General features: G+C 42.2%; 2 long non-coding RNA genes across 3 annotated transcripts in view; both read left to right on the forward strand.

Moving 5' to 3' along the window:
- LOC147908589 (uncharacterized) overlaps positions 1-7,704 on the forward strand; it is a 42,029-nt gene extending 34,325 nt beyond the window's left edge. Inside the window, exon 2 of the long non-coding RNA XR_015546077.1 lies at positions 415-7,704. This is a non-coding gene — a long non-coding RNA (uncharacterized LOC147908589). The remainder of the gene's footprint in view (positions 1-414) is intronic.
- The window catches only part of LOC147908588 (uncharacterized), a 198,818-nt gene that overhangs the window by 76,762 nt on the left and 97,598 nt on the right, over positions 1-24,458 (forward strand). The window contains exon 1 of one of the 2 annotated variants that reach the window (XR_015546078.1): positions 22,198-22,661. The exons of the other annotated variant lie outside the window; for it this stretch is intronic. This is a non-coding gene — a long non-coding RNA (uncharacterized LOC147908588). Of the gene's footprint in view, positions 1-22,197; positions 22,662-24,458 lie in introns of those variants that run through there. 2 annotated transcript variants of the gene reach the window in all.

The following is a 24,458-nucleotide window of genomic DNA, read 5'->3' on the forward strand; positions in this document are numbered from 1 at the left end:
ACCTATCAATGGATAACATCGACTCGATGGGTAACGTGATTCGAATTCGGTCGCGATGTGCGCGCGTCCCGTTTGCATTCAGGAATCCGAAAACTTCTGGCGGAAGGTCGCGAGGGGTCAAGGGAGGACGGGAGAGAAGCAAAGAGAAAGCGAAATTCTCCGCGACTGCGAGAGCGGAGGAGGAACCGACGCGACGTGATCTTGATAAACGACGACGACGACGACGACGACAACGATGGCGACGGCACCGATAGTAAAATCGAAGAACGAAAGAGTTGACGCAAACGCAGGTTTTATAGTAATGTCTACCGGTCCTGGCGCGTCGGTGTATGCCTATGTAAATACGCGTCAACGATCTCGTGTGTAAAACGCACACTATCGTTTCCACTTCTCTCTCACTCTCTTTCTTTTCAGCCCTGCTCTCCTCCTCCTCTCACACACATTTTCCGCAATATCTACGTACGACGAGAAGAAGAGGAATTGGATGGAGAAGAACGAGAGAAAGATGGAGATAGAGAAAGTACGGGTTACATACTACCACCACACCGACTATGGAGCGGATGGCGTGGACCCCTTGGATGGCTGCCTCATGAAAGATGCATAAGACGACTCACCGGGGGCGCGATAAAGAGTCGACAACAGACAAACCGACAGTCACCCCTGTGCACCCCCTAATACCCGGTGCAATACACCGCCAGACGTTGGCGTGTAGGAATACGGCCGATGTGGCCGCCACCCGCCACAGGGGGTGGGGGAGGGTGGCTCCCACTATCAATTAATTATAATCTAGATTGATGGATCCGATCCACGCTGCTCGTAACGGAGATTAGTCTCGCTTCTGTCATTGTCGTGCTTGTCGTCGCTTTTCATTTCCTCTCCTCATCTTCCTCCCCTCCCCCCTCCTTTATCTTTCTTCACTTTTCGATAAATCAAAAAAATTCAGATATGTTAGTGATATCTCGACTGGTGTACCAATCTATCGGTTTCAATTGTCGAATTCGAAATAAAGTCAATAGCAACAATACGTCGATGAATGACGGAAGCATGAAGGAGAGGAACAAAGAGAAAGAGAGGGAGGGAGAGGGAGAGGGAGAGGGAGAGGGAGGGAGAGAGAGAGAGAGAGAGCGAGAAACACATCGTCGATGTAACACAGAGTTACGTTTGTCGAGGTCTGTGGGCTAATGGCATGCAAGTGAGCGGTGGCGATGGCGGCAGCCTCCCGACCCGTCGCGCGCCCGGGTCGATAGGAATTAGCATTTTTATGGGTCTATCTCGCTTACGCGCTACGGTGCCCCGTGGCACCTAGATTCTTCAGCATTGTTCACGCACGCTTCGTACGCACTCGCCGCCTATAAAACGCCCGTCAAACGCTCGCACATTCGCTCACGCCACGAGTTTCTCCACAAAAACATTCACCTTTCCGTGCCTTTCGGTCTGCGGCATCCAAACGTCCATTAATATATATTTTTATTCGTTCTCAGTGTTATAATTTCAGCCAATTTAAACAAATATCATTGTTACAAATAAATTTTATCCGTAACGAATATATGACAACAGGCGTAAAATATATATTTTTTCATGTCTATCACAACTTTTTTCTTTTTTTTTTCTTTTTTTTTTTTAGTGAATCAATAAGAAAAAGAATAAATAAATTCTCGAATATTGTGACCACAACGATAGCAACAATCTCTTGAATAGTGAAAAACTTGCGTATACTATCATGTATACAATCAATTTCTTGAGCAAATCGAGTGAGTTCAAAGAAACTAATTCGTGTTTTAACGTATAAAAACAACTGACAAATATGCCGAAAAAGTAAAGGATAACAAAAGAGCAACAAATTTATAAATAAATTCTCAAACTTTCTTTAATTATAAAAAGAAAATTATATTAATTTTCATAGCAATCATAGCTATTTTTTATGGAGTTACACATTTACAATTGATGTCATTTTATTCAAATGATTATTTTAAATTGGCTGATTCAGGAATGTAATATTTATAACAAAAAATGTCAACCTATAAATCAATGTCAAAAGATAAAAGATCTTTTCCACTTGAAAAAATATATCTTGTTTGAACAAAATATAATATATTGCTCGACTGTTATATTTATTATTTTAAGTAATTTCATCACGCTCTAGATATTTAACACTTTCCTAATTAGATTTTGTGAATGCATGAAAAATGTGAGATGCATCGATAACTTCCGGAGGTTCGTACAGACAAGCCTCGATCGTAAGTTGAGCGTATCTCGATCGACATTATGGCATTGTTCTTCTCTTCAAGGCGAACTTCAAGACATTATCGACGCCGAAACGCCTGGGCGGTATTGCGCCCGAAGAGTAAACACGCGCGTGCATCCATCCCCGTAAAGCCTACACATGGCCTATGGGGTGTTTAGTGCGTATTACGAAGAGAAGGCGGCCATGGGGATGGCCACGAGATCGGATGAGAAATGATGAAGACGAAGACAGACGGGTAGATAGACGAAGGGCGAAAGGGAAAAAGGGAGGTAGAGCGAGGGAAAGTAAGGGCGCGTAATAGAGAGAGGGTGAAAGAGGGATGACAAAGAGAACGCGAGAGAGAACCGGGCACTCGTCGAAGGGCCGAGGATCTTCGGCGAAAGGCGCTTGCGCGTTTCCATGGGCACCGTGTCTGTACGCCCCCTCTTCCGCAAAACACTGACAGGAAGAGAGGAGAAGGTATATGTCCCATTCCAACGCATTCGCAATCCCCCCTTTAGTCACTCCATCTCGTTCTGTCACTGCTCGTTCTCCGCGCCCTGGTGAGCACACTCCAGGAAATCCTCCGCGGCAGCCTCCCTCGCACCCTTCTTCTCTCGTTCGCCTTTCGTCGACTGTCGTTTCGCTGTCTTTTTTCTCTCGCGCCACGTCTACGCTGAATCTCGCGTGTGATGCGCACGAACGACGACTCGATGTTCGAAACGCAACAGCGAGAACTCGGACATACCTACACGATCTCTTAAATAGAATCGCTCGATATCTATTTCATCCTTCGCGAAGAGTTTTCGGTCATCTCGTTAAGTGATGACGTGCCATTCAATCTTATGACGACATTATAGAAGCTCACACTTCTGCGTTCATAGTCACTGAGATTAAGACCAGATGTTCCGAATTGGATAATATAATATTCAATTCATTAACTTTCCTCCAAATAAATTGGAATTAATTTATGCTAATTTTATTACGAGCCGAAACAACTCGCTGTTTGTAAGTATATCCCAAATCTTGAATGGGAGAAGATCCGATTGTATGTATGCAAGAAATTCGCGATGTCCGATCCGATTTCGCCGTTATAAAAACATCAGTCAACCGTCGCCGTTTCTGTTTTAACAAAGTCAGCTTGTTCACCGCAGCAGTTTTTCGGATCTTACATTCAGGTCCATGTTTTGTCCTCTGGGCCACTCGACGAGCGACGGACGTGAGATGGGGACAGGTATAAAAGGGGAGAGGTATAAAAAGCTGCTGCTGCTGCTGCACACTGAAAGTCGAGATGGAACCGACCGCCTACTTCGATCGCAAGACACGCTCCGTTACGCATGCACGGACATACGATCGCTTTTATATGTGTACATTGTTTCGTACGTCTCACGCGACACGATCGATTCGGGGGTTTCGATCCACCTTCTGGCAAAAAGCGAGAACAAGCATTCTGCACCGAGAAAATCCAGTACTGACAAATATTAAATATTTTTTAATATAAAATTTAAAAGCCATTACCAGCGCATATTCTTGAAAATATTATGATGGAAACAATTTTAATAAATACACTTTGTATTTCTTTTATATCTTCGTAAAGATAGCAAAAATTTTACAAATGATTGATATATTCATATAACCCTTAAATTGAATGCAAAATTATTGAACAAATCACAAAGATTTTATAGAAATTTCCCATTCAGAGAAGTACGATTAGAAACGATATTGCGTTTTGTAGTTCCAAGATCAATATTTACGTGTGGCGTAAGGCTTACGTACCTTAAATCTGGAATATGCGTGTATCTTTTATTTAAGCGTCGCCGAATTCACACAAATGCTTAGGATTTCTCTTACGCAACAACCTGTTTTACGAGGCACATTATCCCACGCGAATCGCGTCTCGCGTGGGATACGGCATTGACTGCCGATTGCATTTATGACGAAGTTGGCGAGTCGCAGAAGCGCGATAAACAACAGCTAGGCCCTCGAACGACTATTTACGTCGCGTAACGCTTCTATCGATATGTCCATATAAATGCATCGTACTATGTTCCACACGTTCATACACGTTTCACTTTTGTGTACCATTTTCGTAATTATTAGTTCCGTGATAATCGTGCTATACCTATTTATCGAACATCTTGTAATTGTCAATAATTATTTGCCGATAAAACGCTATTACGTTTGCCCTCAAAGACACGATGACACGCTGCGTCATCATATTCCAGAATAATTAATTATGACGTTCAAATATTCTATTTTATTATATACATAAATATATTTTTTAAAAGATAACACCACATAACTTTAAGCCTTAAATGAGATTCCTGCAGCATATGACATAAGATGTGTTTTATTTAAGTTTAAAAAGTTTAAGTTTACGAATTGATGTTTTCTCAAACGGAGGCAAATAGGTCATAAATACATATTTTTTACAGATTCAAAATAATCAATATTTGCACTGATCGTTTATATCATCAAAAGAGCATCCACGTAATACAAAGCACATTAACAACTAATTAATTATTTAATTTAATGCTGATTTCATTATATTCCATACAAATATAACAATATATCGGATTACAATACACGTTTCACAGATGCGTGATATCTCAATCTCAGTTCTGTATCATGAAATAAATATTTAATTATCTCGATAATCGGCCAGTCATGCGATGAAAAATTGACGGTCTCTCAGGGAGACTCAACGTTTCCTAAACGGAGCACGGCATGTCGAGCTGTACATGGAGGGTAGAGAGTCGTTCGAATAAAAAGGGCTGTTTATGATTTTTCTATTGAAGCGTAACTAGGTGGCACGCAAGGTGGTATGAGTAATAAAGTCCTTTACGCGGCAACTAACCGCGCCGGCGGGCCAGGGATTCAGCCAAGCGCCGCATGCGTTTACCGTTTACTATCGGTGTTACAGCCGGTCGTACACATAAATCGCTTTACGATCTGTCGCTAAAAACGGATTTCATGCGAAAGTAGGTAGCTGCCGGTAACCGCAACCGCGCGTCTTCGTATCGCCGTGCGACTCGTGAGAAGAAATCACCGCACAATCGTCAGATGACCATCAATATATACGAACATTAGCGGCGATTTCACAGCAGGCGGAATCGATCGGTCTGTTGTCGACGAAAGAATCGCGTTTCAATGGTTGTTTCGCACCGACTCACGAAACGTGCGCTAAAATTTCCATAATCACCTCGCGAACGTAACCAACGATCCGTCTCACCGCAAAACGGAATCGTGGAGTTGTATAGATGTAACGAACGATTCCTTTGAAGAAAGTGGAGTTTAAACGAAAGGCCACTATTGTTCCATTTTTATGAAAAATTCGCTTAGCTTCTCGGTAATAATAATTCACTCGATAAATTCTTTTAGTTGTTCATATTTATTTGAAATTATCAATTATTGTCATTGGTGATTCATTAGCTTATTACTGCATTTTTATTGTCGAAATTGACATAATTTGACTTGGTACATTTGAATACATTATCTTTTTTCTCGTTTCAACGGAAACGACGTCATTATCACGAGCGTTTTCAAAGATCGTCGATGCAGCGAACGCGAGAGATCGGAAACGACCAACGTGAGAAGCAAAAGATAGAAAGATGAAGAGGAGGAGGAGAGTGGGATGTGAGCGAAACGGAGGACAAGATGATGGATGGTCCCTCTCCACCCTTAGCTGCGCCGCGCGCGCGAAGTGAGGGCGTCCCGATGCTGACGACGATGCTGACGCTAATGAGCAAAATATGAGGCGCCACCCTACTACCCCTCTTTCGTCTTTTCGCCCTCTCGCTTTCTCGTTCCTCCTTGCCGAGTGCAGGCTCTCTACCTCGCCTGCCTCTCCATCTCCGGCCTCGCCAGGTATCGATTGTCGTTCGCGTTCGCCTAAAGACCAAGAAGAAGAAGGCGAGGCGAACGAAGAGGTGGAAAGGTTTCGTTCCGGAACGAAAACAAGACGATCTATTCGTCTGATTACTCGCGCCATCCTCCTCTGCCGCGATTCCTCACGTATATTCCATTCTCAGTTTGTCTACGTGCATTACCGTATCTTGATCGTCGTCGCAGTTCTGCTCGACAATAAATAATGACCCTGTATGCCATCCACGAAACTCTAGATACCGAGAGGAATCTTTGTTTTGTTCGAATAAATATCGGCGGCATGCGGTATACCACGTAATAAAATACAGTTGACGACGCGATCGTATCATACACAACTATAAAACACATTAAAGGTGCGCGAGAAAATATTAGAAAAAAATATCACTCGGGTCGCGCATCGCAAAATAGCGATTAATAAACATCATTTATCGTAATAAATATCGAGATAAATATCATCGTTAAAGAGACATGATAAATACGAGCGGCTTTCGATGGCGTTAAATGACGAAGTACAGCGGATAGAGCGAAACTGCGGCAAGCAGGACGCTCTTTGTTTGCTCCTTGGAACCTTCGTTCAGCGACACTAGCAGTCAACACCACCAGCACCACTGTCGCTATGGGGTTAGCGCTGGATGTCCACTCGTTTTTACCGCGAACGAGATGCTCCGACGACGAAAAAGGGGCCCGTTTAATTTCATTTTGCCGGTACCGCCCCTACTCTCGACGCCCGGAGCGACGAGGCACCGCGAAAAAGAAACTCTTCGACGTTTTACGAGCGTTCTCGGCTCCTATCCTCCACCATGTTCCAGCGTCGTTCACGCCAACCCCTCAAAGGGGATCTCGAAAATCTGCTTGTTGTCGCGGTGCAGCCCTTCGTTAAACGTCTTGAGACGCGCCCAGTATCTTCACAGTTCGCAACAGCGCGAAATTTCATCCTGTACTGCGCGATTCTTTATCATAACGACCTTCTGTCAACGCAATACATAATATTTGACTTGCAAATATCTGTAAGTTTGAAGGTCGTAGAATAACAATGTCACAAGGTGCACGGAAATACTCACATTCAAAATGTCATGCAATTTAATATCTAAAAATTCTCTCAGATTAAAATAGTAATGATTCTAAAAGTATATTACCATATGTCGCGGGATTTAGTAAATGAACTGGATGTTCCTGACGAAAGCCACATGAGTTATATAAAAAAATTTTACAACTCTTCGTAATGCAAATACCCTTTTTCTCGCGCGTCTCTACTTCTTTTATTGGGTTACTCCATTTTTGTGTTAACGATCCCGTTTTGGTGTCACGCCTACTACTACGGCCGAGACGTAAAAGAAAGGTTTTTGCGACGCGGCTCGCGGCGAGTGCTCGCTCGCAACCTCGTTAGAAATTACCGTACAGCCCATCCTTCTCGCCGTTAATGAAAGCCGGGTTCTGCGCGGCGAAGATTATTCGCGGTTTTTACATGCCGAGGCCATTCAACGCACCGGCTAAGACGCACAACCTCCTGGTCCAAAGGAAAATATATCAGAGACTGACAAAAGAGAGAGAGAGAGAGAGAGAGAGAGAGAGAGAGAGAGAGAGAGAGAAAGAGAGAGACGACAACGGGAGTAGGCTAATTAATTTGGCAAATCATCGCGTCGCAGTGTAAACAGGGTGGTTCGATCTGTCTTTCCCGCACAAAGGGGTGTCGGCCGGAATGAACAGGAGTGACGACGAGGATGGTGCAGGGAAGTTCGTCCGCCGCGAGGGTGATATCAAAGGGGAAGACGAGGGATATCAATCCCCGGAGAAGCCACGGACTCAGCCTCCGCCGACTGTATAGCCGATGCTTCCGCAGTTCTCAACCACGAAATCCTCCGTTTGAATTTATCGCCGTCGTAACCGAACACTTTCTTTCCAGTAAGCTCGTCTCCATAACGTGCGTCAAATCTTTTCCGCGTTTTTTCAAAACGATTGATTTTATCGATAGTACATTTCCCTTTCTTCTCGCCTCTTCCCTCCCCCCCGCTCTTTCTCTTTTTCACTCTTTTTCTTCAGATAATTCTTTATTTATATACAGCAGGATTTTCTCCAAAGCATTAAATCTTTTGAATAAAAATTACCAGATCAACCGGAAGTAGGCCCTCTCTCACGAACGTCTTGTCAAATCAGACATTACTCAGATAAACCGTGATGTTTCATTTCAAATTTTTTTCCAAGTGTATACATACAAAAAAATCTATACAAAATTAATGGTAATTTTATTTACCATTTTTGTATTACATATAACTATAATTGATTCGTTGAAATACGAATTAATTTGTATACACGACAATAATAAAATATCTATATTTATGTTGATCAATATTAATGTAAAAGCTGCACAGAAATACAAGTACTTTCACAAATTTTAAATCGTATGATTTTTATTCGAATTTGTAAGCGCGTACGCCAATTGCGTTCGCGTGACAATCACGAGTTCAGGTATCAACGGTGACACAAAAAACACCGTACTTTAGCGCCACGACTTAGTCTCTCCGCTGTTGTATCTTATCAGAGAATCGAGCTTGGTGCGAGGTCAAGGCGCGCTATCGTAACCACGCAAGCCACCTCAAGCTACCTATATATGAGGTCACCCTCTTCGATCTGGACGTCTTCCTTGCGGTAAAGTACGAGCGCTTCACGTGCCTCATCGAGGTCCGGTCGTGATCTCGTTCAAACATAAAATCTTGCTTTTTATTTGGTTAACTGGTTAGCTGGACGCATTAAAAATCCACGATTCTGCAGCAACGTGAAAAATTGCGATACGACGAAAATCTTTCTCTCATAAAGCGAAGATGTCTCTTGTCCTCTCTATGACCCAAATTCATCTAGTATATTTAATAATAATGACGAAGCGTAAGCAACGGTCGGAGGAAGAAACGACGACGACGATGACGACGACGACGGAAGTTGTCCGGAGCGGATACGGTATGATTCACCTGTAATATCATTCTCTAGAATTCTCGGGGAAGTTGGTATAATCTCGTGAGCGCGGTCGTCATCCGGAATCGTTGGCAGACGTCGTCGTTGCCTGGTTATCTTCGACCGTCGACAAAAGCCAACATAGAATATGAAGGAAATCGTGAGCACCCCTACAGATTCCTTTCCTCCCCCCGTTAGTGTCTCTCTATCTTTCTCGCTTGCTCTTTTTCCATGTCTTTCTCCTCTTTCTCTCTTACTCATTCGTCTATATATCCGAACAGCCATCGCTGTCTCTATCCTGTTTCCTTTCTCTCTATCGCGGAATAGAGGGAGAGAGGGGGGGGATCGAAGGGGTGCGCCGGGCGCGCGGGGTGGTTCTTTCCCTCCTGTGACGGAGGAGTTGAGAGTGCCGTTGAATATGCATGAGAAGCTCGGGCTCCTATCTACCATCCTAAAAACATTCAGTCGACGCTGAAGCGACCGATGCTCGGACCGACCGCGCGCCTCGTCGCTCGCCAATCAATGTCTCCGACAGGGGCTCGTCTTGCGAAAATTTCTGTGAGACGACGAGACGATTCCTTGTAACCACGAACTAGAGAGCGAAGAGAACTCAAGAACGTCTTTTCCGACCTAACGCTGCCATTGGCCACAGACGTGCACTGACATTTTTATTCCGTGGAAGAGAAACCGCGAGGTTCACTGTGCCCTGGGGAATGTTTATTTCACTGAATTTAGATCACCATTTTTTATTGACGTACCGCTACTTCACGACTGAATTTTTAATATTGAGGCTAAACAATTTAATATTTGAATAAGGAGTTAATATTAGAAAAACGATATATCTTGTTTTTTATCGAAATCACCGTTAGATTCTATTTTAGAAAAAAATATTTAAGATTAATCACAATTTCCGCGTTTTTTCTCCCGCAGATACATATACGATAAGTCCGGATAAGTATAATTATCCTCTGACGTAAATGAATACTTTCTATGTGAATCTTTTTTTGCCAGGACAGATTTGACATTGGAATCCGCCCGCACCGTTATAGATCAACTTTATCACAATCACCATCTCGGCCATAATTATGTTGTAACTGCGCGCATAAATGCCGGCGCGTAAAGTGAAGCGTGTTAAGCGTGACTCGATTATCTTTCGAATCAGACACGGAAGAACGCCGTGTCTGAAATATCGCTCTCGATCCCAAAGAACGAGCGCGATCTCGGCCGCGCGCGTGCACGCGTGCACACGCGCGCTACTTAACTACGCGCGAACGCATATATACGCAGGAATGCTTAATGCATTCAAATGATATTCACTCTCGCGCGCTGACGCGAATGCTTTCGACAAATTAACGCCGTGTATCGAATAACTATCTACCCGCTGTGAGAATGCGCGCGTGCGTGTATGCACGCGTATGTGTATGCGCGCGCCAACGCGCGCGGTTTCTCGAGCATCTTGTAAATCAAACACACGATCGGTAGTTCCGATAACGCCTCCCCGGCATTTCGCTCGATATAATTCCACAGAGGAACATTCGTGATTACGTGTAAACGCCTTCCCCCTCCGCGGCGCGCCGTCTAGTATTAATTCATATACCGTAGAAATCACGCTGTAACCCGATAACCCTTTCCAGTAGCTAGCGATAGTTAGTCAGTTAATCGCGTAATCATGTAAATCCATTTTGTGAACACGGTGCCGAAGAAGATAAGAAATAATCAAACTGATTGGAAGCTTCCGCTACTTTTACCGATATGTAGGGATCCCTTCTGAGGAGTATTTCCTCGTTGTATAACGAGGTTTCTGTAAAACGCTCGATTATTTTCTAACCGGAAGAAGTATTCTTCCGGTCCTTATCAGCGAGGTCCGATTAGACAGAACGTAGGTGGATGACATGGTTCTGTCGCCATCTCTCGGTGACGTTGGGAGACAAGGTAGCCATTTTGTTTCTGGAGGTGGCCAGAAGGTCGCCGTGGTGTCGCGGCACACCCGCGCATGTCCATTGGTCCCTCCTACGATGTCCTCCCGACGGCGGTAGCGGCGGCGGCGGCGGCGGCGGCGGCGGCAGCGGCGGCAGCGGCAGCGGCAGCGGCGGCGCGACGGTTTCTCTCCGCTTCGTTTCGTCTTGCCTAAGCGACAAGGCGAGAGACGATGTACCCCTCTACCATGATCCACGTTCTCCTCTTCCATCCCTCTACGCGACGGACTCCCCACTTTGTGCCCATGATTTCCCCACCTCGAGGAACCCGACCATCTTCCCTTTTGTACCCGCCGCACCCTCTGGCCGTCGTCGCCGCGGCGGAACGCTCCCCCTCTCCCTTGCCCCTTTCCTTCCCCTCACCGTCCACTACCGACACGACCACTACTATCGTCTTCTCCTCTGGCTCTCTTCCACCTCCAACGGCGACGATCCCACCCATCCCACCCTCGCGCGATATTATCACTCCGTTTTACTCGCGATTTATCGGCCTTTATCAACTACATTGCCACCGAACGGTGTGTATCGTTGCTGCCTGGCTGCCTGACTGCGATCGCGTAGCCAACGTTCCCCGTAGCTACGATCCGCGCCAGGTTCTCTCCACTGCGCTCGGCACGGCGTGCCCTCGTAAATCAGCGCTGATGGTTTATCGTCGTCGTCCGACTGAAAACCGCAGAACCGAGTTGCTCCCGCTTTCTCCGACCGTATCGTCCAAGGGTCGGCAATAGAGCGTCGAACTCTATGATGACTTTTTCTCATTTGCGCTATAGTGCGAATAGGTATCGAACAACTTCAACTAGCTTTAGATTTATTTTCAAATGCAAGAGAACAGATCTATTTGTATGGGGTTATTTAATCTGAGATAGTTTGCATACTGATAAATGCCAAAGTTAAAGCTATACGTCACGAAATACATGTGAGATCTTATGGACTATTACTGAATTCACATCGTTACTGAAAATATACATATATATTTTCAGAGAAAGTAAAAGAAAAATATAAATTTTGTACAATATTTCAGCAAGAAAATTTATGAAAATATACCATGAATCTCGCGCAATTATGCAAAGATAGTTGAAATAATTTCATTCAATTTGTTGTATTTTAGTTTGTATATGTCGCTCTTTTACTTTAAAAATGACACAACTCAAAAAATCAAGTTTCTCAAAAAAGGAAAAAACTATTTTTTCAACAGAAAATCACTGATTAATCAAATAACATTGTAGCAAAAAGAACATATGATCAAATATGAGCAAATGTCTTTGTTATTTTTCATTTTACTCTTTTTTTATTTTAACATTTTTTTTTAAACCATTTTTTTTAAGTGTGAGGATTTTTTAAATAAATTTATTTTTAATGATTGATAAAGTAATTCATAGTAACTAAAAAAATTAACATTTTTGTAATTGTGTCACTTTTTATGTTAAGGAAACGATATTAGCTAGTTTTAGAGAATTTATTCTTTAATGAATAAATTACTATATCTTTTAACAAATAATACATTATTACTAAAAAATAAACAAATGACACAACAATCGTACTAATTAAAAACTTATAGTCTCAAATGCCCGATAATTAAAGATATTCAAAGTTTTTCTCAGAAAGCCATCGAATTCTTAATACGAACTTCATTTAATGGAAATGTGATTCCTACATTTTATGTGGCGATTAGATGTTAGATTCTGACATTTTTCAGACCGCATATCATATTTTCATGGCTGTTTTTTAAGCCGCCTTAGCCGAGTTCAACTCTGCGAGTCCATACAGCACAGAAGTTTGCAGCAATATTACAGCTTATAATGTTACTGCTGGAACATTATAATGTTGCTGCAATATTGCTGGAATGATCTATGCTGTATGGTAGATGATTCGATCTCTAACTAGTGCATTTAATGCTAGATGTAACATTCGTGTCGCATTTTTCTTGACTTCGATCGAACTTGGAAATCGGACAAACGCGTAGAGCTCCTTCCATCGCTTTTATCTAACCCGGCAAAGTTATCCGCCATCCATCTACGTGGTTCTTTCCCTCTCGTTCCAACTTGGGAACAAAGGGATCGCTGCGCGATTCCATTTCCCGTCGTCATAGTCGTCACTTTACATCCTGTTCCTGACTCCACGATGTGCTCTCTCGCAAGCTCTAACGCGCGAGGGGACACCGCTCACTCGCGTGCGCTCTCGTTTTCGCGCATACGCGTATACATACGTGTATGAGTGAACATGCGACTCGTATGCATACGTGAAATATATACGTGTGTCGCTAGTATAGTCGCTTATACGTTCATATATGTATATATCTACATATACATGCATACGATGGGTAGGTATGCATACATCGGAGGCACCGATGCACGGTAGAGTGCTTTCGAGGCGAGTGCAGTAGAGACTCACGGTGCTGCACGGTCTGGTGATTAGCGCCGCCCCCTGGGGACGGCAACCGCCAATCGGTGGACGGCGTCGCGGCGCCCGCCGTCGTCGCTTCACCGTACGAAGCCGCCGCCGCCGCCGTTGCTGCTGCTGCTGCTGCTGCTGCTGCTGCCGCCGGGAGTCCCCTGCGGGTCCGCACAATCGCGGATATAGCGGATAGCGTCGGGCAAAGCCACGACAAAAATCAATCACTCGCTGCTTCCTCTTGTTCGCGAGATGCTCTCTCTCCCTCGCTCCTCTTCCATCCATCCGCCGCTTCTATTTCTGTTTCTCTCCGGTTACACGGCTCGTTCTCGCTTCCTCTCTTTCACCGTCCTCGTTTTCTCCACTGCCGTCAGCTCCACAGTGGCTGTCTATGCGAACCAAAACGCATCTATTTCCCCATATCCGGTTCTAGCTTATCTCCCGTAATATCCTGCATCCCTACAGGCATCATCCACTTTACGAAAGTTCACCAAAATCGTGACTTGACAGGTGCGGAAAAACAAAGAGAACTAATTGCAGAAAACTAATTGCAAAGTTCGCGATCGCGAACTTTGCAATGAATTCTCTTAAACATGTGTCTTTGAATTCTTTTAAACATATCGATGTTTAAAAAAATAGAAATTTTGTTTTCTCTTTGAACTTATTAATAAATTAATAATTAAAATAAAAAACCATCAACTTTTTGCACTATTTCCTTTCATAGTTTCATAATATTTTGATTTATGCTTCACTATGAAGATCACTGTTCACAGGAATTCTAAAGAAAGTATGTGGGAACGACTTCGTCGTGGAGCTTCACCGTCGTCTCGTCGAGACATCATACGAATCCTATCGTCGCAATAGTTGACCGATTTTTCTCGCGCTATCTTCCCACGTTCTCTCGCATCCCGCACACGCGCACGTATCATTCTTTGCCCGCGTCGATCCACGTCCTCGACGACATGCAAGAACGGGACAAGGACAAGCGAGATCCCGCCCGACCTACCGGACTGACCGACGACCCGCCTTGAATTTCATTCACACACCGCGAGGTCGACTCTCGGTACTTACGCGGAATACAAAACGATGTTCCCATAGATCGGACGATATGGCAATACGTCGGCATCAGCCGCCGAAATAAAAGGAGCAGTCGTCTCTTTCTTCTCTCTTCCTCTCTTCTCAAATATTTTCTAATATTAAATTTACGTCTTATGTTCACAATGTCAGAAATCAGTTCGAGATATCGGATAAAAAAAGAATTAATAAATTACATTTCGATCATATAACCAATTATTTAAACATGATCGATTAATTCTTTCTCTATCTGAAATCTCAAACCGATTTCTAGCATCGTGAATTTGAAGGCTTTAAACCATATTCATAATTGATCTTATTTTAAGACCGTCTTAAGTAATATCTTAACATGTTTGCGGCTTTGTGTGACATGTCGCTTACAATATCTTAAGACGGTTTGAAATCGACTATGAAAATATCAGCTTTAATCCCAAATTACAATCTAATATTTATGTTATGCGATTGACCTTGTCTTGCATATTAATTTCACTTTCTAAATTTAGATTTTTTTCACTTATTAATAAGTTTCAGTCATGGCTATGTTCAGTATTCATAGTCAGTTCTTATATTTAAGACTGTTTTAAGTGGTCTTAAAATGTCATAAACCAATTAGAGCCATAATGGCATCTTCTAAAACATTATTTAAAATAGTTTTGAAATAAAAACAGATTATAAATATCGACCAAAGACTCTTTTTCTGATGAGTCGAGTTGTAGGATTATTATTTTACAAATGCGGGATATAATTAATCTCATATCTTTAAATTTACAATTATTATCAGAGGTTAATTTGTTTCGTTTGTCTATTGCATATAATTTTCATTGTAGTATGAAATAAGAAAGCGAGAGAGTCTCAAAACTCTGTGAAATATGAAAGCGGTATTTTTCTTACTAAAGCGACTCTCGGTATATCGCTTAGCGAAGCCATCGTCACGTCGCAGCAGCGGACGTGGTTATGACACCAAATCGATCCGCGAGCTATCGAGCGGTGAACTTGCTGCGCGCACAGGTATCTGAAAGAATTTCCGCCGCCAATACCACGGTCGTAGATTCCCGAAGCAGCCAATTTCTACGGCCGCGTTACGCGATTTTCATAAATTAAGATCGGGAGGCGTGCATACACGGCACGGACACGGATATCGTGACAGCGATGTCGAATAGGAAGGAGAGTATGAGGAATGGAAAGAGAAACGACGATCAGAGAGGAGGACTGAAGCCCGTGACTGAAAACATCCCATGGCGATAAGAATCTCCCGGCGATTAATTGGTATGACAGCGGCACACGTTGCCGCCGCGTTAGATCGCGCAGTGCGCCAGCCGTGACAGTGTTCCCGTGTATCTCGCGCAATATCTTCTTATGACGACGCACGGTCGATGACTCCTTCGTCTCCTCCTTTACAATCGTCTTTTCACATCTTAGGTTCTTGTCTACCAGTGTAAAAAAAAAATTAAAAGAAGACGAAAACGACCCAATGTTTCCGAGGACGCCGATAAAGAAGGAATCACCACGTCGCAATGTACCGCAAGTTCTCACCGGAACTGTAGTTCCGGGAAAAGCCTGTAGGGAGGCCAGCTACCGGAAGTCGCCAGGCTGCGAAGCGCCGCGCTTTACCGCGAAAGCTCTCGCTCAGAGCGAGGAAGAGAGCTTCGCCCAATGCAGGGATCTACTTGCCTCTCGGGGGTTTGCATCCTCGATGCCAAACCCTCCTCCGCCCACCCTGTGGATGCGCATACCCACGTGGTAATGTAGGGATCTCGGGAAAGCTCGCAGGACCTTATCTTGAGGCCTGTGTCCTAGGCACCGATCTCGCGGTAACACAGCCAAAATGAGCTTTTCACTGCGAGTTTACCTTGCATCCACCGTGACAACGACATTGGATAATGAATTTTAAAACAGGAAGCACAGTTTTCGCAAACGAATATCCAGAAGTATTACAATTGTATATTTAAAAAAATACAATCGATTCTATGAAAAACCTAAAATTATGATTCCATTAAAGAAACTAAAGGAAGTATTGAAATATTCAATTAAATGATAATGTCATTCTGTATACTTTTTCATATCATCTAAAAAATATCGATGTGGATTTAATACTTCTGCTATGGATCCATGCGGTATCTATATAATTTTCACTGTATTAATCAATATTAGCACCAACATGGGGTGGATTTCAAATCTCTGGTTTATATCAACACCATGATGTAAATTTAAGATTCATGTTACATCCACATCATATTGGTGTTAACATCAACGTAGTGAAAATTATATAGATGCCGTTATTTTTTAGAGTGTATCAGACACATGAAAACTATTATCATAAATATTTAGAAAACTTGATTTAAGACATTCATTGTATAATACATATAAAATAACAGTAAGGATTAGTCCATGTACAAAAAAATATAAGATTATTATGAAGATTAATGTAAAGAAAGTAGCCGGAACTTTAAAAGTATTTCGAAATACGCGGAAATATCTAGCATTGAATATCAAGGAAATGTGATGAGATTGATTTAACGAGATATAGCTGTTAATCACCCCGTATCAGCGTTGAGTGATGCACGATCGGCCTTTGTACATCAGTACGCACACACACGAAACGATAAAGTGCAGCTGCAAGAGGAGTCTTGTCCGGATCTCTTCGATTGCCGCTCCGGTGTCCGAGGTCAGCGTGTTGGTTCGTGGGCCGTGCTGGCCCACGAGATCGTTGGTCCACCTGCTCCACGCGCACGCGGCAAGCCTTCACCTGCACTGGACGCCAAACTTACACTTTCATACGTACGCGACTATACACAAGAGATATCCATCTTTTGTCTGATCGCACGAACGCTACACGTTTCAATACCAGCGATTCCAAAAATCTTATATTAAATTTAATGAAATTCATTAATTCTCATACGATGGCTTTGTTATTTCAAAAGGCGTGTTGAAGTCGACAAAGCAATTAGTTTGTTCGCTGAATAGTTAAACATGATTGGTACTTACTCATAAATTCAATCAATCACATTCAGTTGCTCGGCAAATAGGCTAGCAGCTTTGATTAACTTGAATACGACTATTGACTTTATGTAAGAGACAATTTATCTTTTCAATTGCAATAAAAAATGTCGACATTTTAAACAATGCTTAAGCCAATATCATTCATGGTCGGTTTTTATATTTAAGACCATTTTAAGTGCAGTCTTAAAATGTTATAAACCAATTACAAAGCCATATTAGCATCTCAAGACTTAGAATACTTAAGATACGATCTTAAAATAAGAACAAATTATGAATACTGACCTTTAAGTCTAATTTTGTTAATTAACGGACCGTTTCCTTTTCAATGGAGAAGAAGAATATTGCATAAAAATATTTTTCCACATTTATTACATTGTTTCGGTTCTATTAAGCAGATCTACCATAGTGGTCGACGATGTATCTCAAATAGAAACACAATTTTCCTCGATATCAATTATATAATTATCCGTTTCATTTCATCGAGCGTATCATCGTAAGAAAGGAAGAAGAAGTTTGGAAGCACACCTTGCGCGACAGGTGCCATTCTCCTGGATAGCAGGCATAAGTAACAAGTACCCACGCGCGTTCGGCTCATACGGCTTCTCTTTTCCTCCAGCTCTATCTCTTTCGCATGATAAACGTGCGTCCACGATCACGCTCTTACTCCTCGCGTATATGCCTACCGGTCATCGTTGTCGTCGAGTTATATCGTTTTGGTGCGCGCGCTGACCGTGTCCGGTAGACGCTATCGTCGGTACTTAAAAATATGTTAGCGGCCGGCATATAAGCACCGTGACCTCCGTGATAAGATCTAAAGAGCCCAGGAGGCCTGCTGGGACAGCGCGTCAGATGCTTTTACACGCCGGCAGACAGGGTGGATTGCCAAGGGTGACACGGGAGAGAGAAAGCGAGAGGAAGACCATGACTATAACCGTCACGCCGAGCGTCGCCTATATCACCGGAAAAAGGCCGAAACGAAGACTGACCTATCTGATATGGTCTGAGACACCGGGCTCGTGCACGTGTTCGCACATCGTGGTCAAAATTAATGTGTAGAAGTTCCTTAATCTCTGTTATCGCAAGACCAGTCTTAGAAATGCATTATATTACATATTCTTATTACATTCGTTAATAAAATTACTTATTATCCGATTCATATCTTATTTGAGAAAAGCGCGGTCATTATTACCAGAAAATTCTGCACTAATGTGCTATTTAAAGATAAATATTACACGCTTAATATTCCCTAGAAAAATAATTTTCTCTTTAATATTTTTGAAACAAATTCACGAAGGCTCTTCAGGCAAAGCTACCATTAATAACGCGAAGTACAGAAGCTCTTTGTTTAACCGCGCGTCATTTGAACCCGCGATGTGTTAGCTTCTGGCAGGAAGTAAGAAATTGATAGATCCTCTCTGTATATCGGGTGAGAGATCGGGTAAGAAGGAAGTAGACGATAGTCTCCTTCGCGACATGGGGAGGCGGCAGTCGACGAGGCGAGGAGAAAAGAGGTCGCGTCATTGCTGGCCATGGCCGGTGATCGATGGCGCTGGGCGTTATCTTCGCTACCCCCTCTTGTTCCCGCGGTAATTCATCATCTCGGTCTGTTTTTCACTTACTTTATATGCAACATATTCCGTAATTTTTATTCAGTCAACCAGCCACCGCCATCGCCGCCGCCGCCGCTGCTGCCAACCATCTCCATACAGAATTCGTCTCATAAAACGGATCCAACTTCTGGTGGACCACCATCATCCCCCAAGTCACAAGGGATACTCACTGAAGAAGCAGACAGGGCGACTAACGTCTCTTTCGGTCCAAAGTAACTCCTCGGAACGAAGTCCGAGGGGTTACGCAAGCTTGCACTCTATATGCTAAGGAATTTCGATATGGAGATCCGGACCGGGCCGTTCTCCGGGACTGGTCAGTTTGATTTATTGGCTCGAAATCGGCCACGCTAAATTTCGGGGAAAATATGCTGTCCTCCGGCCGTGTCACGGCGTTCCCCCGTCTCGCTACCGAACGCGTTCTCCAACCGAGCTTTCCCGGTCGGCGATATTTCCATAAAATGAATTATTAGACTCTCAGATATATCCGGGAAAACGCGCGGGATGCGCCAGACTCTGTCCTCCGGCATAGTTTGACAGAAATCTCGGGGTGAATTTATGACGCCTAAGACAATCTCGCGAGAGTGGAAAGAGACCCGTATTTTAATGTCTCCTTCGAGAATTTATGAAGTCGAAACGTATGGAAAAATTTTGATTATATCAGAACATAGAGTATGTATACAACGCACACATATTCATAAAATTTATTAGAGATACAAAAAGAACGCGAATATGAAATGCGATTCAAACTATAAAATTGATTAAACTGCCGCATTGATTTATGCTAATAAGTAACTTATTTTTTATATTAATGAGAAAAATTAATTAATGTCATACAGCAAGCTATCAACAGCCTACGCTATGCGTAGTCATAATGTCAAATAAACACTTCTGTATTCAGTGAAATCCAAACAATCGGTCACCGATGGATATCCTTTTGGACGATACCCTAGAAGCCCTAAAGTGATTCTAAGCGCTAAGTAAATCGGAGGGGATGAGAAGTAGGACCAGCAAGAGACATGAAAGACATGAGAGGATGAGAAAACGGTAGATGCCAAAAGTTGAGAATAGGGAAAAGGTGAATCGTAGTAAGGGTGGAGTAAGGAAAGAGGGAAGAAGAGGAAGGTGTGAGAGTGATGCGAGCAAGGGGACTGAGGTGCTTTCCAGGTTCAAGAGTCGCGCGAAATCTGCATTTCAGCCTTCTATCCTTCCGTTTCAACCACCACCCTCTTTCGGTACGGACTCGCTGGAACCTGAGAGCTTTCGAACGGCTCGCAAACACTCCGCATCGCGAGAAAGCTTCCGTAGCTTCACACGGAGGTGGTATGTGCATTTGTGTATGTATGTATGTATACAACTATATGCGCTGTAAAGACTCCCCGATAATCTTCACGTCTCTGTCGTCCTCGTACTTTTACTTTCGTTCCAGTATTTGCCTTTCGAGAGAGGGCAATGCGAATCTTTTATTCGGCAAATCAGCATTTTGCGTACAAAAGAAAAAAACAAAAATAGATTCTTTAGCAATTAGACTATAGTTGTTGACGTATTAATATTTTCTTACGTATTAATATACTATTTAAGTATAAAGAATCTTATCAAAGATTTAGAAAATATAGTTTATATTTAAACACAATTGATTATATACGTGAATAATTGTTCGTACAACGTCTCAGAAACTTTAAATAACGACCGCAAAAGTCCGATGTACAAGACCGGAGGGACGAAACGCCACGCCAAACGCGGAATGAAAAATTGTTTACCGCGCTCGGCCAGCCGGAAGGGTGCAAGAGTCGGGAGAAGGATGGTGAAGAGACGGCCGGTAGGAAGAGGCAAAGGCGACGGGTAATTAATCCGCGGTTTTTCTCGTCTAATTAGTTGGATTTATTCCGTTGGTCCCCCTTATCCACAGACTCTCCTTCGCTCGTCGTATCTCGCTCGCCCGCGCCGTCGAGCGAGCGCCATCGCGCTCTCACCAAGCGTAACTGGATGGGTTGATATATGGAAATGTATGCGGGGAGATGGAGGTTCGCATTTTTCCAGGCACGGTGTGCCTTCATTTCCACCGCAGCTTGCTACACCCTGCCTGTAACCGTCCGGCTCCCCACCCATTCGGCTTATAGCCCCGTACCCAACACCCCCTTAATGACGCGTCTACTCGTTAAATTCGTGTCAGGCCACCGCTCTTTCTAGTCGCCGAGCTTCTCGAATCCGCGCGAGATCCCGCGTACTTAAGAACGAATCCGCTTCCACCTTAGCGAGGATTTTCACTTTCCATCCGTGAAAACCTTTTCCTTGATCTTTCGCAATGATCCTTGTTAAGCTGAGATCTCAGGGACTGTCTCCGAGTTCCATTAACATTCGCGAGAAATTATTTTGTTCAATGTAAATAATTATATAGTTAATAGAAAACGTAATATGTCAATTATATACGTCAATCTGTACTCTAAAGTACAATATTAACATTTAATATACTGATATTATAATTGATTTTCTATTATTTACGTTTTATTCAGACTATTAACAATGTATATCGTAATCTTATTAAATAAAATGGTTACTCTCTCTTTCTTGATGTTCTATCTAATGAAGAAAAAAAAGCTGATGTGCACAAAACAGTACTCAGCAGAGCGGTAAGACAAAAGAATCGCGTTTCCGTGCTTGAAGCCTTGAACGCATGATGTCCGGTCAAGATGACGACTCGAGAACATCCGGTATTCTATTAAAAAACGAAATACGGATAATGTAACATGCATGTACAGTACAAAAATTATCCAAATACGTATCATATATAACTTCGCTAAAATTCATTCGCAAAGTGAAATAGCAAAAATGCGTGATACTATTTTGTTACGAGTATTAAAAAGTCAGATAAAAGGATGCGATATATGCGCAATATGATATCACTTAGTATCAGGATAGATAAAAAAGTTCAATATAAAGACGCGTCAATCTTCGTGCAGCATTTGATTTTTATTTTAATAAAATAATTGTAGAAATTTTTCATTTTAATTAATATAACAGCTTCTAATCTAAGGAATTATCTTATTAAACATTGCTATCGAATAATTCGATAAATGACAAATAAAGAATATCTATTTCACAAGTTTTTCAGTTTTTTTTTTAAATAATAAGAAACATTTAACTTTTGTGTATTTTTATAGTACATTTATTTTTATCAAACTTTTTTTCCATATCAAACATTCATAATAAGATTCGGATGTATCAGGGAACCGTGTAAAGTACTGTCGTCATCTTCAACATCAGCCATCAAGACGACATTGCAACGATGGTAGACGGTTGCGGCAGTTACATTTCCCAACGCAGTCGAAGCGTTTCGACCAGTAAAAGCTCTCCCGTAGACGTGGAGCCGTGCGAGCGATACAGCGATACACACGCGAAACATACGCACACGCCGGCCGGCGAACAGAGAGCTCGCGTGTTGCGCGCCATAGTACACCGGATAGTTACAAAGGAGGGAGAAAGAGAGAAAACGGCACCAAGTTACGAGGAAGCCAGAAACGCGCGGCGTATCCGCGGCGATGCCCAGGCACGTACCTGGTAAGTAGTAGGTACGTAATGGGTAGCAGGCAGTAGGTGGCAAGGCTGCGTGACGAGGCGATTGCGGACCGTGACTAAAATATTTAAAAATATGTATCTTTCTGGCCGGACTGCCGTCCAGTTCCAGTTCCAGTCCCCGGTGCGGACTCCGCCTGCCGTTCCTCGCCGCATGCCGCTCCCAAGCTCGCCGCTGCGCCTCGCTATATTTATTTCGCGTTTCCTTCCTGCCACAGCGCAGCGGCCAGCGAAGGGGTGCTGTTGGCTAGCCTTTCTCGTGCTGAATTTCGCCTCCTCTCTACCGTACTCTATTTCCGAAGCTTACGCAAAGCGAGCACTTGGCTCTGTTTCTCAACGATGTACTCACTAAGAAGATCTATAAGATATTATTTACGATGAACAGCATAAACCTATCACGAAATAGAGTTGTTAATTAATGTTGATAGATATATTTAAATTAAAACGATTATTCTCTACATACCTTTTAAATGTCAATGTTTAAAAAATACAATCGTATTAATAAAACTGTATTTACTGATTGAAATTTACTATTGTAATAATTACAAAACATTTATTTTTTCGTTTAAAACTTTGTTTTATTTATATCTATCAGCACTATAATTACCATTATTCTGCAAGTAGTTTGTGAAGATTAAAGTCAGGCAAACATTTATCAATACGCGCTAATGGCAATGACGAAGCTAAGTTGCCTTGTCAGATAATCATATCATTAATAAAACTTGAACGTACATTCCTTACTGGTGGAACCTTATATCGCTTCATAATAATGGTTAATAATTTCACAGAATTGTCCCGTTATTGCCATTCAATTGCATTCATCTGTAATTACCCTCATACAAACACTTTTGATTATACGACGACGTTACGTTATTAGTAACAAAGTTTTAACGAGCGAGTATCAACATATACAGGATGTCCACAAATGTTGAAACCAAAGTTATATAGTACTAATGAAGTCGAGTAGGAAGAAGTTCATATAAATTTATATCTGAAAATGCTTTAGTAAAAAATATAAACACTTAAATATTTACAAATAAAATGTAGATATTTACTACCATTTTTAGTACAGCAAAAATATTCGAAAAAAGTTTTACAATTATTAGTTCAACAAATAGTAGTCTGTATTCCTTTAAAAAAGAATTTTTGAACATTTACATTTATTTAATATTTACTGATAACTATTGTAAGCAGTTGTTACAATAGTTACAATGAATAATTAAAATGTCGAAATAAAGACTTTCGAATATTCCTATTGTACTAGAAAAATAATAGTATAATAAATGTATTCTGTTTGTAAATCTTGGAACACTTATAATTTATTAATAAATCATTTTTAGACAAGTTTATGTGAACTTTTTTCACTTACTAGACTTCAAATACATTATAAATTTAATTCCTTTGCAGATATTCTCTGTACGTGCTTTTAAAAAAGTGATAGCTGAGATGTTAAATTTATCTAGTTTTAAGATAATTAAAATCATTTTTCATCGTCAAATATTGTATTATGCAGCATGATTATACTAAATACTATCGAAGCAGGTGAACATGTAAAAACACATATGCCTTTTTGTGAATATTATCATTGCAATTCCACCCCCAACGAAAATTTAAAAAATATTCTTACATTATCTGACATACAAGTAACATGCCTTTATATTATCCTCTCAAGATTACCCAATGCCATAAGTCAACGAGCAGGTGGATCGGTACATCATGTAGGCGCATTTACCGCTGGAAACCATACTAATTGACCTTCGAAAATTCGTTTGACCGCACAAC

The sequence above is a fragment of the Acromyrmex echinatior genome, chromosome 9 (genome assembly GCF_024713525.1).
Source record: "Acromyrmex echinatior isolate Ae372 chromosome 9, ASM2471352v2, whole genome shotgun sequence".
NCBI classification, from domain to species: domain Eukaryota; kingdom Metazoa; phylum Arthropoda; class Insecta; order Hymenoptera; family Formicidae; genus Acromyrmex; species Acromyrmex echinatior.